The sequence below is a fragment of the Triticum urartu genome, chromosome 2A (genome assembly GCF_056163025.1).
Source record: "Triticum urartu cultivar PI428250 chromosome 2A, HENAU_Tu73, whole genome shotgun sequence".
Classification (NCBI taxonomy): Eukaryota; Viridiplantae; Streptophyta; class Magnoliopsida; order Poales; family Poaceae; genus Triticum; species Triticum urartu.
In genome coordinates this window covers 87,892,073-87,906,985 of record NC_141874.1, presented here as the reverse complement: position 1 = coordinate 87,906,985, position 14,913 = coordinate 87,892,073, and the positions used below count along the sequence as shown (strand labels likewise).

General features: G+C 50.1%; 1 pseudogene; it reads right to left on the bottom strand.

Moving 5' to 3' along the window:
- Window positions 1-12,170: 12,170 nt before the first annotated feature.
- LOC125534673 (uncharacterized) lies at window positions 12,171-12,760 on the bottom strand (annotated as a pseudogene).
- Between the last annotated feature and the right edge of the window lie 2,153 nt (window positions 12,761-14,913).

The following is a 14,913-nucleotide window of genomic DNA, read 5'->3' as shown; positions in this document are numbered from 1 at the left end:
AGGTAGTGTACGGGTTGGTTAAAGGTTCTGGTTCCTTGGTCTAGTCGTGCGCACGGGTAGCGCATGGACGACTTGTACCAAGTGATGCTATGGGCAAAGCAGTACACCTCTGATCAGAGTAAATGTGATATCACTCCCAGCTTCCGGGATTAGAAGTGCGTCATGTGGGTTTTCCTCTAACACAGGATATAAGATCCCACGTCGCTCTGTCGCCAGTAGATTTTATGAATAAAATTTGGTTTTCAACAAAATGGGTTAAGGGAAAATATTTTTACCTACATAGTATTTTGAGATAATGGCTCGGTGGTGGTAGCCGTGGCCGATGAAGTTTTTCCTCTTTAAAAACTCATACATCCACTTTTCCCGGCGACTTGCGGAGTACGTATTTTATACGTACTCAGCTGCACTTATGTTGTTTTTCAGAGCAAGAGAGTTATGAGAACTCCGAGGCGATAGAGAATGGTACTTATGATGAGTCTGGTCATTTTAACGACTTCGGTTATACAGAAGTGGAGTATGATTATGAGGAAGTCAACAATCAAGGCTATGAAGAGTAGATGCCCTCCATGGTTGGTCGAAAAGGCTCGTACTAGAGGCGGGTGACGATCTATCGTCATGGCCGCTTAGGCTTAGTTGACACTTGAGGTGTCTATGTAATAAAAGCTTGCCTACTCATGGCAGCCGCTCCGTCTTGTACATGATACTGTTCTCCTTAACTGATCCTGGCGCAACTCTGAAGTGACGGCTTCCGTTACGCCTGACTCTGTTGGACGTAACGGGGCGTCACACATACCACCGTAGAGATAATAATATTTTCGTAAATCTAATCTGCTGACGTACCCATAGTGTGACATCACACCACAGCCAGGTTTTTATTCGAATCGTTTTTCACAACCAACCTCAGCGTGTTTCGCGAGGCGGTTTCCTTGGCATGTCTTGTCGAAGCAGAGATCATGTCCCCTTTATGACGGGATTCTCATCAATACGGACGTGGATAACCCAACCATGCCTATTGGCAGGACTCCTAGATCTTAGGCAAGTCCCAAACGGCCACGAGGAGGACGTTTGATATTCACCCTTTTTATAAAGGGGACAAGGCTTTTTCTTTTTTCCCTCTCGTGCTCAATGAAATCCTTCCCCCGTCTCGAGTTCTAACACCCAAAACTCAGGTCAGGTGCTTCGAACCTTCAACTATGTCAGGATCCAACCTTTAAGGTCGGTGGATGCCTTCCTCCGTCACGGAGGAGGACATCAAGAGGTTGAGAGAGGCGAGATATCTGACCGCCGAAATTTCACATCGGCTGCCCGCCCGAGGGCAGGTCGTCCCTACTCCCGAACCCAACGAGAGCGTTGTGTTCATCTCCCACTTCCTCCGAGGACTAGGCCTCGCTCTGGATCCCTTTGTTAGGGGTCTTATGTTCTATTATGGGCTAGATTTTCACGATCTGACCCCGGATTCCCTTCTTCACATTTCGTCATTTATTGTCGTATGTGAGGCATTCCTTCGCATTACCCCTCACTTCTGCCTGTGGCTCAAGACCTTCGATGTGAAGCCGAAGATGATCGAGGGGCAGCACGCAGCGTGCGGAGGCGCTTTAATAAGCAAAATTGTTGACGCTTCATGGCCTGAGGGTAGCTTCCCAAAGGTGTCCGGATTGTGGCAGCGAGAGTGGTTCTACATCACATCTCCCCGAAGTGCCAAGCGGGTAGCTGCCCCCACCTTTCGCTCAGGCCCCCTGCCACAACTGACGTCATGGATTAGCAAGGGGCTGAGTTGGGGTCCAGCCAAGGACGTGCCAATACTGCAAAGCCGTATCCAAGATCTCTTTGAGAGAGATTTCAGTCTTGTTATGGTAGTGCAAGTTATGCTAGTTCGTCGAGTCCAGCCTTGCAAACGCCGGCCCCTTCGCATGTGGGAATTCAACCCGGAAGGACTGCGAGCTATTCAACACTTCCTTGGCATGATGCCTGAGGAGATGTACAAATTGATCTTCGAACCACAAATAATGTGTCCGGAAATCACTGAGGATGCAGGTCTGAGCTGCAATCGCCCGGATACCCAAGTAAGTAGCCCCGCATCCGAACACACTGTCCGGTTGTTTATCGCAACGTCGCCCTAAAAAAGCCGCTCTTTGACCAGGATTGGATAGCGAAGACAAAGTTGATCAGGTGTCCGGCCCCCCTCCCTGAGACATCACCAAATCCCGTGCTAACCAGGATGCTGGAAATCGCGCTTTATCAAGCGCCCTCAGGAGAAGATAAAGGGGGGGCAAGGAGGCTAGCACCTCCGCGAAGGAGGTTAACTGGGGAGGAGGAACTGAAACTTCCTCTCCCCAGGGAAGTAAGAGGAACGCCTCTGAGGACCCGGAGACCACAATCTCCAAATGGGGGAAGAAATCTTCGCCGGAGGGTCCTGCCCTGGGGGATACCCCGGCCGCACTATGCCCTCAAGGGGATCAGCCCTCCACCGAGCTGTAAGTAAAAGGGTACTTAATAATGAAAATATCTCGCCTTACTTCTGAGGAAAATAACCGAAGCATTTATCTTGCAGTTTGGATGTTAGCCCTTCTTAGCAGAGCTCGTCTTCAGGGGATCTTCTTCCAGAGATGATGGAGAGCGAAATGCCTCCCCCTGCCATACCGCCTCATGAGGCGGGCGACCCTGAGGTGTCGTCGCGGAGGGTTTCTCCTGATCTGTCAAGGCCAGAAGGTAATCCTATGGCCACCCGAAGTCCTCAGTATCCGGCTCTTGAAGAGGGCAATCGAAAGAGTCCGGCACCTTCTGGTGTACGGTCGGACGTACTGAGGGATCTGCTAAAGCAAGCGGCTATCTCAGAAGAGCACCGCACGTTGATGGGTACGGTGATTGAAAGGATTTCGTCCGCCGAAAGCGGGTTGCATGAAGCCTTTATGAGTCTACTGACGGGTTTTGAGGTACGTGAAATGATGTACATTTTTGATGGTATCGCACATTTTTAGATGTGCCATGTGTACATAGTAGCCCCTGAGACTCTGGGTGCTGTCGAAGACGACAGTGCACAGAGGATCATAGTCCCAGGAATAATCGTGCCGCCTTAATATGCAGGTGGCGGAGGGTTCGGTGGCCAGCCGGACTGATGAGTTTGCCGAGCTAAAGCGGCAGCTTGACGTGGTAGACGCCTACATCGCACTTGTCAACAAGCGGCTTGACGAGGCACAGGGTATGTGATTCCTCCGGTGACACATGGGAAGAGGAGCATGATGCCAGTATCTATAACATGTGTGTGAATGCAGATGAAGCTGCGGCCGTGGAGAACCTTCGGGCGGAACTTGCCCGAGCCAAAGAACAAGCCAGGAAAAGCGATGCGGCTGCCCTAAAGGCAATCGAGGAGCTGAAAGCCGAACAGGCTGCTCCCTGCCAAAGCAAGGAGGAAATAGCCAGGATGGCTATGGAATTGAAGAACGCCGCTGACCGTTACGAGCTTCTTGAAAAGGAAGATCGAGCGAAGAGGACAGACCTGAAGAAGGCCACGATGGCGACCAAAGACACCCGCTCTGCAATGAGAGCGATGAAGGAGGAGCTGCGTCAAGTCGGGCATATCGCGGCTGGGAAGTCCTTTATGCTGCGGATGAAGTTTGGAGATCCTTGGTACGCCCCTTTGGACCGACTGTGGAGTTCTGCGGACGCATATCTGGACTTAGCGGCCAGTGCTGCCGATGTGGCCGAATACTTCCGATATCAAAAAGATCGCGAAGTGGACAAGCTGTTATGGTCATAATTTAACGTTCCAGAGCGTCCGCTTCCATTGACTGATCGGTTGGCCGAATGGGACGAGCTGAATAGATTGTCCGGACTTGCCATGAGGTCTGTTGTGGATCATCTGTGGCCGGAAAGGCCAAAGCCGAACAATTATTTTAGTTTGGTGCGGCAGTTCCTTGGTGCGGTGCCGCACATCAATGCGATGAAGAGGTCGGCGTGCGTAGAGGGTGCGCGGATGGCCCATGCCCGTGTGAAGACATACTGGGCGGAGATGGAGGCCACCGCCATTGCAGCCCAAGATTCGGACGAGAGTCGAGTACCTGCCGAGCACTACTTTCGAGAAGTTCTTGAGGGCGCTCGTTCAATGGAAGCGCAGTGCTCGAAGAATATTATGTTCTAATGACATGTATTCCCATTGAAAAACAATATTTTATTGAGTTTATCAAGGCTGTTTTTATACTTTTGCCCGAAAGTACTATGATGCCTCCTGTGCGACCGTTTATGTATATATATGTATATAACCTGAAAGATGGCAGTCGTCGGCTTCAGCCCCCATGCATATAATGCGGGGGTGCTCGCAGAAGACGCATGTTCACACTTGATCCAACGTCTTGGTCCATTAAGGAGGTGATAGCGCAGCGAACTAAGCAATCGGACTATAATGCTTTAACACTTTCGCTTAGCCAGAGGAGTTTGACAGTGGGGCTACTATATAGCCCCTGGTGGCTCCACGCTCATCCGAATTCAGGGCGCGTACATGCCTGGCCGAGAAACGGTCCTTCGTTAAGGCGGAGGAATCCCGAAGATTCCGCTAGGTCATCGAGTGGTTGACCAATCTCACGCTATATCATGACAGTCAGTTTTTGGCTTTCTCTACTGAGGTGTTCGTCCGGATGAATCAGGGCACAATCGCAGTAGTTCTCCTAGTGCCGCCCTAGCCGATAGAGCGGAACGTAAGGCAGCAAAACACAGGAGCCGGGCAAACCCAACATTTGACCAAAGACATGATTCGGAGCTGATGAATATAACGCCAAACTCGTGACGGCGAACACTCCCTAAGGTATTCGGTCTTTATGATGTAAACCGGGCTAAACAGTGCCCTTTGTAATAAGCCCCTGGTGTCTAGGTATGTGCAATATTCTGACGTGGCCACATGCCAATACGTCAGCATCCTTCTCAGTTGTACTGAGAATCCGGGGGATGTGTATCAACAAGAGACAGTAAAAAAAGGTTTACGCAGGGTCTTAATCTAAAAAGAATCCTTGGAACGGGTCCCTGTTGCACGTCTGCGCCTGTGTCTCCATTGTGCTGTATCCTGGATGGGTGTAGCATGATGGTCATCTGAAAAAGAGAGAAACTTAGTTGAAAAGTTGTCGTGCAAAAGGTAGGTTATACTAAATAAACCATGTATAGTTCCCGATGAGTAAAGTTGAGCCTAATTGTCACTTGTTCACACGCGTTGAGCCACTTGTATTGTTGTAGGGGTATAGCCATCAAACCTGTATCAATTATATATAGCTACACCGGACTCGTCTAACCGTGTCCGTGGTCTTAACGACCTGTCAGATGCTTTAGTTGGTGAGGCCGTCTAGTGTGCGGCTGCCAAGGCAGCCGCACGGTCTTCCGCGCGCAAGGAGCGCTCAATATTTCCATTTACTGTAATGATGCCACGTGGACCGGGCATCTTCAGCATGAGAGAAGCGTAATGCGGTATTGCGTTAAAGCGAGCGAAAGCTTCGTGTCCGAGTAGTGCTTGATAGCCACTTTGGAACGGAGCGATGTGGAAGGTTAACTTTTCGCTATGGAAGTTATCGGGAAAGCCGAATATAACCTCTAGTACCAGGGAGCCCGTACAATGGGCTTCTGGGCCTGGCGTTACTCCTTTAAAGGTAGTATTGCTATGGCTGATTTTTGTTGCTTCTATCCCCATTTTGCGGACTGTGTCTTGATATATCAGGTTTAAACTACTGCTGCCGTCCATCAGGACTCGTGTGAAGTGGTATCCATCAATTATCGGGTCTAACACCAAGGCAGCCCATCCTGCATGCCGGATACTTGCCAAGTAATCCGATGGTCAAAGGTGATCGGTTGGGACGAACAGTGGCAGAACTCCGCGGTGATAGGCCCTGGGGCATGTGTCTCTAGGAGTGCCGCTTTGTTTCTCCCCTTCATCACGTGTAACACGTTTACTGATTTGACTTCTGGTGGGAATTTCTTCTGTTCCCCAATGCTTTGCTTGCGAGGCTCGTCCTCGTCTTCACTGGGTGTATCCTGCCCCTTGTGTTCGGCGTTGCGTTTGCCGGACTGCTTGAAGACCCAACATTCTCTATGGGTATGATTTGCAGGTTTATTAGGGGTGCTGTGGATCTGACATAGTTTGTGCAGAATCTTATTCAGGCTGGACAGTTCATCTCTGTTGCCCTTGGAGGGCAGCTTTTGTTGACCTAGCCGAGAGCTTCTGAATCCGGCGTTTACCGTCGTGCTCTTCGGGCTGTCTTCTTTATTCCGGCGCTTGTTTTTGTTGCGTCGTGGCTTCCCATTCCGTCCCTGACTTCGGATGTACTTGGGTCGCTGGTGCTGCATCGGGCTAACCAGCTGTCCTCGCCCGCGCAAAAGCGGGTCATGAGGCTTGTTAATGCTGCCATTGTTCTCGGCTTTTCTTAGCCGAGGTGTCTGGCAAGCCATTCGTCTCGAACGCTGTGCTTGAAAGCTACTAAGGCTTCAGCGTTCGGACAGTCGACTATTTGGTTCTTTTTAGTGAGAAACTTGTTCCAAAGCTTTCGGGCTGACTCTCCAGGTTGTTGAGTTATATGACTTAAATTGTCTGCATCCGGTGGTCGGACATAGGTCCCTTGAAAATTTGCCTGAAAAGCGTCTTCGAGCTCTTCCCATCTTCCAATGGAGTTTTCGGGGAGGCTTTTAAGCCAGTGCCGAGCTGGCCCTTTGAGCTTGAGGGGTAAGTACTTGATGGCGTGGAGATCGTCTCCTCGAGCCATGTGGATATGGAGGATGTAGTCCTCAATCCAGACCCCAGGGTCTGTCGTTCCGTCGTATGCCTCTATGTTTACGGGTTTGAATCCCTCTGAAAATTCATGATCCAGCACCTCATCGGTGAAACATAGGGGGTGTGCAGCACCCCTGTATTTTGGTGTACCGTGGTGTTCGGATTTTTGTTGTGTTGCATTGCGTGCTGGAGCGTGCTTGCTTGGCCCATAGATGGATCTGGTTGCGCCGTCCTTTTGATGCGAGCCCTCACGTGGATCGCGTACTGGCTTGTGTGCGGCGTCGTTTGCCACTCTATGTTGGCCACGAGGTCGTCTATCCGATCGGATGGCTGTTTTGTTTTTTGATTGCGGGGGATCTAAGGCCTCCTCGTCGAATTTAGGTAGCAACTTTCACTTCGGGTAGCTCTTTGTGTGGCGACTACCGCTGTACTTTGCTGCAGTGTTGAGTACTTCACTCCATCTAATTCTGAGTGTGTCTTGTGCAGCCCTGAGCCTTTGCTTCTGCTTTTTCAGACTCCTCGCAGTGGCAACAAGCTTTTGATGGGTATTCTGTTGCTCCGGGTGCCTGTCCGGTGTGATGTCATCCGGACTATTATCTTCGCCAGAGTCAGGTTGTTCGGTTTGATTCTCCATGTTGCCGTGGTCGGATGGTGGTTCAATGCCGTGTTTGTCGTCCGCTGGCTCACCCTGCTCTATCGCTGGGTCTATATGATCGTTGTTTCTGCCGAGGCGGGATTTGGAGCGGCACTTACGCTGCCGCTTTGACTGCTTCTCGAGGGAACGATCCTTCGTTGCATCCTTCCGTTCCTCGTCATCGTTTTCTTTGGGTGTGTCCACCATGTATACATCGTATGATGAAGTGGGCGTCCAGTGCCCTGTGGGCAGTGGCTCCTGTTAGTCTCCTGCATTGTCGTCCATACCGTCGATGTCTTCAGAGTCAAAGGCGAGCATGTCGGTCAAATCGTCGACAGTGGCTACTAAGTGGGTGGTGGGTGGGCGGCGAATTTCTTCGTCGTCCGCATCCTGATCTGGCCGGCCATAGTTCGGCCAGGACTCTTCTGACAAGGAGAGAGACCTTAATGAGTTCAGCATGTCGCCAAAGGGCGAGTGCTGAAGGATGTCCGCGGAGGTAAACTCCATGATCGGCGCCTAGTTGGATTCGATAGGCACGGGCGCAGGCGGTTCGGAGTCCGTGGCCGGGGAAGAATCCGGCAGTTCGGCGTCACGGCTCCCGTGAAGGGTAAGGTCGATACTCGGCTCGATCGCCGCTGAGAATGCGGCCTCCGTGGCGGGGTCTATCCACCCGTCCATGGATGGCGCAATTGGCTCCGAATTGAGGGTCGGAGCGGTTGCCGGTGCGGTCTCCCGAACGCTCTCCGATGGTAGAGCTAAATCATGCTCATCGTGACCGTGCGGCGCACTCGGCAGGGGCTCGAATCCGTCGAAGATCAAGTCTTCGTGGATGTCGGCCGTGTAGTTTAAGCTTCCAAACCTGACCTGGTGGCCAGGGGCGTAACTCTCGATCTGCTCCAGATGGCCAATCGAGTTGGCCCGCAGTGCGGAGCCGCCGGATACAAAGATCTGTCCGAGGAGAAAAGTCTCACCCCAGACTGCATCGCTATCGATGATTGAAGGAGCCATCCAGCCTAACGATGTCGGCACAGAGGAACTCTCAATGAAAGCACCAGTGTCGTGTCAAAACCGGCGGATCTCGGATAGGGGGTCCCGAACTGTGCGTCTAGGCGGATGGTAACAGGAGACGGGGGACACGATGTTTTTACCCAGGTATTGGCCCTCTCGATGGAGGTAAAACCCTACTCCTGCTTGATTGATCTTGATGATATGAGTATTACAAGAGTTGATCTACCACGAGATCGAAGAGGCTAAACCCTAGAAGCTAGCCTATGGTATGATTGTTGTTGTTGGTCCTACGGACTAAACCCTCCGGTTTATATAGACACCGGAGGGGGCTAGGGTTAGACAGAGCCGGTTACAAGGAAGGAGATCTACATATCCGTACTGCCAAGCTTGCCTTCCACGCCAAGGAGAGTCTCATCCGGACACGGGACGAAGTCTTCAATCTTGTATCTTCATAGTCCAACAGTCCGGTCAAAGGATATAGTCCGGCTGTCCGGATACCCCCTAATCCAGGACTCCCTCAGAAACTAAGGGATATTAAGGCCTCCTTTTAATAGAGAACTGGAACAAAGCATTATCATATAGTGAATACATGAACTCCTCAAACTACAGTCATCACCGGTAAGTATCCCGATTATTGTCACTTCGGGGTTAACGGATCATAACACACAATAGGTGACTATAGACTTGCAAGATAGGATCTAGAACTCTCATATATTGATGAAAACATAATAGGTTCAGATCTGAAATCATGGCACTAGGGCCCTAGTGACAAGCATTAAGTATAGCAAAGCGATAGCAACATCAATCTCAGAACATAGTGGATACTAGGGATCAAACCCTAACAAAACTAACTCGATTACATGGTGAATCTCATCCAACCCATCACCATCCAGCAAGCCTATGATGGAATTACTCACGCACGGTGGTGAGCATCATGAAATTGGTGATGGAGGATGGTTGATGATGACGACGGCGATGAATGCCCCTCTCCGGAGCCCCGAACGGACTTCAGATCAGCCCTCCCGAGAGGTTTTAGGGCTTGGCGGCGGCTCCGTATCGTAAAACGCGATGATTTCTTCTCTCTTATTTTTCTCTCCCCAAAAACAGTTATATAGAGTTGGAGTAGGAGTCGGGAGGTCTCCAGGGGGCCCACGAGGTAGGGGGCGCGCCCTAGGGGGGGCGCCCCCCCCCTCGTGAGAAGGGTGTGGGACCCTTGGTCTTCATCTTTGGCGAGGATTTTTTATTATTTATTGTAAGATATTCCGTGGAGTTTCAGGTCATTCCGAGAACTTTTGTTTTCTGCACATAAAACAATATCATGGCAATTCTGCTGAAAACAGCGTCTGTCCGGGTTAGTTCCATTCAAATCATACAAGTTAGAGTCCAAAACAAGGGCAAAAGTGTTTGGAAAAGTAGATACAACGGAGACGTATCAATGCTCACAATAGAAAGGGTGCAAACCAGAAATCATGCATAATGGACATATATTTGGTTCAATGAGAAATGCTATATGGAGAGAACATGTAAATGAGCTCTAAAAATGCATAAAATATAGAGTCATTGGTCCGTGGCAAATATTTTTGGATCTGGTTGGTGTTAGTCTTCGACAAAATCATCTGGATTTGGTTGATGATCATGGTTGTTGGTGTGTTTGTAGGTACGGTCCTTCCAATCTAACGTTGTATTTGTTGACGGTGGTTGTTGCTTTGATGCACTGACCTTTTGGGGTCTTAGCATGATGACTTCTTGATTGTCAAATACAACAAACTTTGTCTGGCTCCGGCAAGGGAGAGGTCATGACCACGACGTACCTTTGGCTTGCTGCACTGAATGTAGTCGTCACTAAGTGGACCGTGGACCTGTTTTTTTAGTCGTTCCCTTAGGATCTCAATTCATTACAAAATAAATAAAAGAGTTGTCTGGTTAATTTTTGAAAACCGGATGAAAACCGCCACAGCACACCCACAAGACAGGACACCTTGCCGGCCTAGCTACCCACAAGACCCAAACACACTGCTTAAAGGAAGAACACCCCTGAAGATGCCTACAAAGTGTCATCGTCATCACTTCTCCCGAGCAAGTGACTCCGACTTCATTGCCGAAGACCATTTTGGAGTCTGGAAAAACCGAACGAAGCATGAGAACCCCATGGGTGTATGCTAAACAACTGACCAAACGTGTTGAGGACCTGACAGCTCCAACTTCGGTAACGGGACTCATCTAAGAAAGTAGTGTGTCTTGTACCAGTGTAGCCTGGTCTACCCCCATCATATGATATCATTGCCACCATGTCACGTTGCAACATTGCAGCTCTGACTTCATACTCAGGACATGTTGAACCGTTGACAACAAAGGACATGCTACGACCCGGCTCCTCTGGCCACCATCATCGTTGCCACATGATTTGCAAAACCATTGAAACCTCCAACACCACCGGTCGAGCACCCACTGACCGCGGTGTCATGTATGTCGAGCACAAAGGGAGCACAAGCGGGATCGAGCTCTTTGGGACAAAGTCACCAGCCTGGTTGTAATCTTTTACTTATGTGCATATGTGTACTTCTATTATATTATTATTAGAACGGAAGAATTTTTTGCAATTGCAATAGAGGATAACTATCACAAATGCTCGTGCGTTGCAACGGGAGACATTGTTACCCATCCCATGCGTCCACTTATTTCCATTTGTCTCACCCTACGGTCCTCCTTCTCTCCCTTGGAATTCCTATTAACATTAATCATATTTATACTTTTCCACTTCAAAAATATGATGTCCAAAAGGTAAAGAGTTTACAATGCTTGTCGTTATTTTTGTTGACATGTTGCTGCCAGCAGTAGGAGCACACCCCACTCGCCAACATGACAACTTCCATGGACATCATCATCTCGCCTTGTTGGGGATCAAGATTTGGGCGCGCAGTGTTGCGGGAGAGGTGGTAAAACGTAGGGGGTGATCCCCCCAACTGGCGTGCGGGGCAAAACAGGACGTGAGCAGGATGCACTATTGTCACATTCTCTCTCTACTCTTCACCCCTCCCTCTCTCCTCCGCGTCTCGCCAACGACATTGGTGCCGTCCAGAGTTGAAGAATATTTTAATTGTCAGCAAGTTGATGAGCTCCAAATACCTTGTCCCTCAAGAAATATTTATTCCACGGGCGCTACCACCCCGGATCCGACGGCCTCTGCTCCGACGCCTTGCTTGGCTGTAGCTTGCTTGTTTTCATCCTTCAGATCTCTTTGATCTTTCTTTGATCAATTATTAGGCTCTTATGGCAGTTTTGTAGCCACCGTTCCCTTCCCCCTCTTGTGAATAAGAGTATTCACTACGCCTCATCTTTGTTTGCTGATTTTTGTGGTTGCTTGTTGAATCATCTTTGAGTACCTATATGAACTGGTGAGGTTAGACGTAAAGAAGTGATGTGGGATTATTATTTATCTGTATGAGCATAGAAGAAAATCATTTAATCTTTTTGGCATGATGGACCACATACATGCAAGGCCCAGATCCTCAAAATTAAGAGCATCTCCAATAGATGGTCCAAAATTTGGCAGTCCAAAACCGGAGATGTAAAATTTGGATCGTCAAAAAGTGTGTTTTGGAGCTCCGTAAAAAGCTCAACTCCAACAGATGGTCCAAAAGAGCAACTCCAACAGATGGTCCAAAATCAAGATGTAAATTTCTTAAAACGACATACTAGTAGTCCATTCAACATAGTTCAAACATCAAATTCAACATAGTTTCATACATGAACTTCAACTACTACTTACTCAAACTACTAGATAAACTACTCCTCATCGTCGGAGCTGTGGAATTGTGCCCAGAACTCCTCCTTCGTCGGGTCGTCGCACCCCTCCTCCTCCTCCACCTTGTCCGAGAAGTCTGCCTAGTCCTCCTCGGAAGAGAACTCGATAGGGATCACCGTCGAGGGACCGACCTCGTCCTCCTTCTTCGGCCCCTTCTTCTTCTGCTCCGCCTCACGCTTCCAGTAGTACTCCAGCTCGGCCTCGACGTACTCCGGATTCTCCCGAGCAAACCTCGCCATCACCTCCTCGTCGGTCTCGCCAGCACTGACGACAACGACGGCTTCTTCATCTTCCTCTTCTTCGTCCTGATCTCCTTCATGTTGATGCCCTGCGGCACAAGCATCTCCGCTTCCGCCCGACACTCGATCTCTGGGAAGTATAGGTGCGACCGAGGCCACTCGGCATGCAACACTGCCATGTCGTAGGCACACGCGGCCTCATGGGCAAAGGGGCACGTGCCGATCCACTAACGCCTTCCTGCGTCGGAGAACTCCACACCCCAGTTACCGAAGGACTTCCGCCTCACGCCGAAGAAGCCCGAATTGCCCTTCGGCGTCTTCTTCGGCACCATCGAAGAGCGGTGGAGCGGCGGTTGTCAGTGTCAAAACTGGCGAATCTCGGGTAGGGGGTCTCGAACTGTGCGTCTAAGGTCGATGGTAACAGGAGACAGAGGACACAATGTTTTACCCAGGTTCGGGCCCTCTCTATGGAGGTAATACCCTACGTCCTTCTTGATTGATCTTGATGAATATGAGTATTATAAGAGTTGATCTACCATGAGATCGTGATGGCTAAAACCCTAGAGGCCTAGCTTGTATGGTTATGGTCATGTCTGTCCTCCGAACTAAGTCCTCCGGTTTATATAGACACCGGGAGGAGAGAAATCCGGACACGGGTGCCTACAAGCTAGGCCTTCATATCTAGTCGCCAAGCTTGCCTTCCATGCCAAGGAGAGTCCTATCCGGACACGGGTGCAGTATTTGGTCTTCGTATCTTCATAGCCCACCAGTCCGGCCCATGGCTAACAGGCTGGACGCCCGAGGACCCCTTAGTCTAGGACTCCCTCAGTAGCCCCCGAACCAGGCTTCAATGACGAGGTGTTCGGCGCGCAGATTGTCTTCGGCATTGCAAGGCGGGTTCCTCCTCCGACGGCTTCCAAGTAATGTATTCGGTTTTTAATTCAAGGTCATGCCCCTCGGCTTCTGTGCATCGATGACTTCAACTTCCACGTGTCGGGCGAATGCGGACGGTCAGGGTATTTTTTACAAATAACACCTTGGCCATGCAAGAAAGAGCGTCTATTTAAAGAGATTGGGTCTCGGATCCATTTGGCACCATGCGGAGAAAATCCTCAGAGATTGCCAGGAAAGACCATTCCAACATGGCTAGCATTCCCAGCTCCTCCTCCCGTTCCGACCCAGAGAAAGGTGAGTGGGAGAGGTGCTCTGTGTCCCATAGTCAATTGGCGAAGTTGCAAACGCAGGGATTTCTCCCCCCTGCGGATCTGATCCCTGTTCGAGCAGGGTTGGCTTCCTTCAACGGCAAAACCTAGGCGGAGGATTTCCCCAATCCTTTTGTGGGGGAACGAGTGTGCTTCATCCCCTATCTGTTGAGGGGCGTGGGATTTCCAATTCAACCATTCCTCTGAGGGCTTCTGGAGTATTATGGCCTCCAGCTACACAATTTTACCCCAGCCTCCATCCTGCACATTGCGGGTTATGTCGCTTTATGCGAACTATTCCTGGGTTGTGAGGCCCATTTTAATCTGTGGAGAAGGTTGTTTTGTCTTGTCCCGCACAACCACGAGGGATCGATATTTGAAGTGGGCGGGGCCAAAATATGCCGCATTGCTGAGACCGGATACCTATCCGGCACACCAAAGAAAGCTTCCGAAGAGTGGACCTCTGAATGGTTTTATATTGACGACATCGCTCCTCCCGGCCCAGTCCGGATGGGCCTCCTCGAATTTTCAAGTGCTCCATTGAATAAACGCCATAGCTGGCGTCCTCGGAGCCTCGAGGAAGAGGATAACGCAGAGATCAGTCTACTGGTGGGTAAGATTAAGATGCTCGCCCAGTCCGGATTGTCAATAGTCGAGGTAATGACAGTCTCCATAACGCGGGGGGGGGGGGGGGTCCAACCACTCCAATATAGAGGGTTGCCCATGTGGCATTACAATGGGTAAGACGACGCCTCCTGCTGCGGTCAGAAGTGCCCGAAGACTCCCGCCGCTCTGGCCAAAATATTGGTCGAACTATATAAAGGGGAGCAGGAGGAGTTCACCCATCTCCAAAATCAAGATGGGTTTTCCATGTACAATTCTCCTAGCTGGGTAAGCTCTAACTCCACTGAGGGAGTCCTGGATTAGGGGGTATCCGGACAGTCGGACTATATCCTTTGGCCGGACTGTTGGACTATGAAGATACAAGATTGAAGACTTTGTCTCATGTCCGGATGGGACTCTTCTTGGCGTGGAAGGCAAGCTTGGCAATACGAATATGCAGATCTCCTTCCTTGTAACCGACTCTGTGTAACCCTAGCCCCCTCCGGTGTCTATATAAACCGGAGGGTTTAGTCCGTAGGACCAACAACACACAATCATACCATAGGCTAGCTTCTAGGGTTTAGCCTCTTCAATCTCGTGGTAGATCAACTCTTGTAATACTCATATCATCAAGATCAATCAAGCAGGAGTAGGGTTTTACCCCCATCTCCTGTTACCAT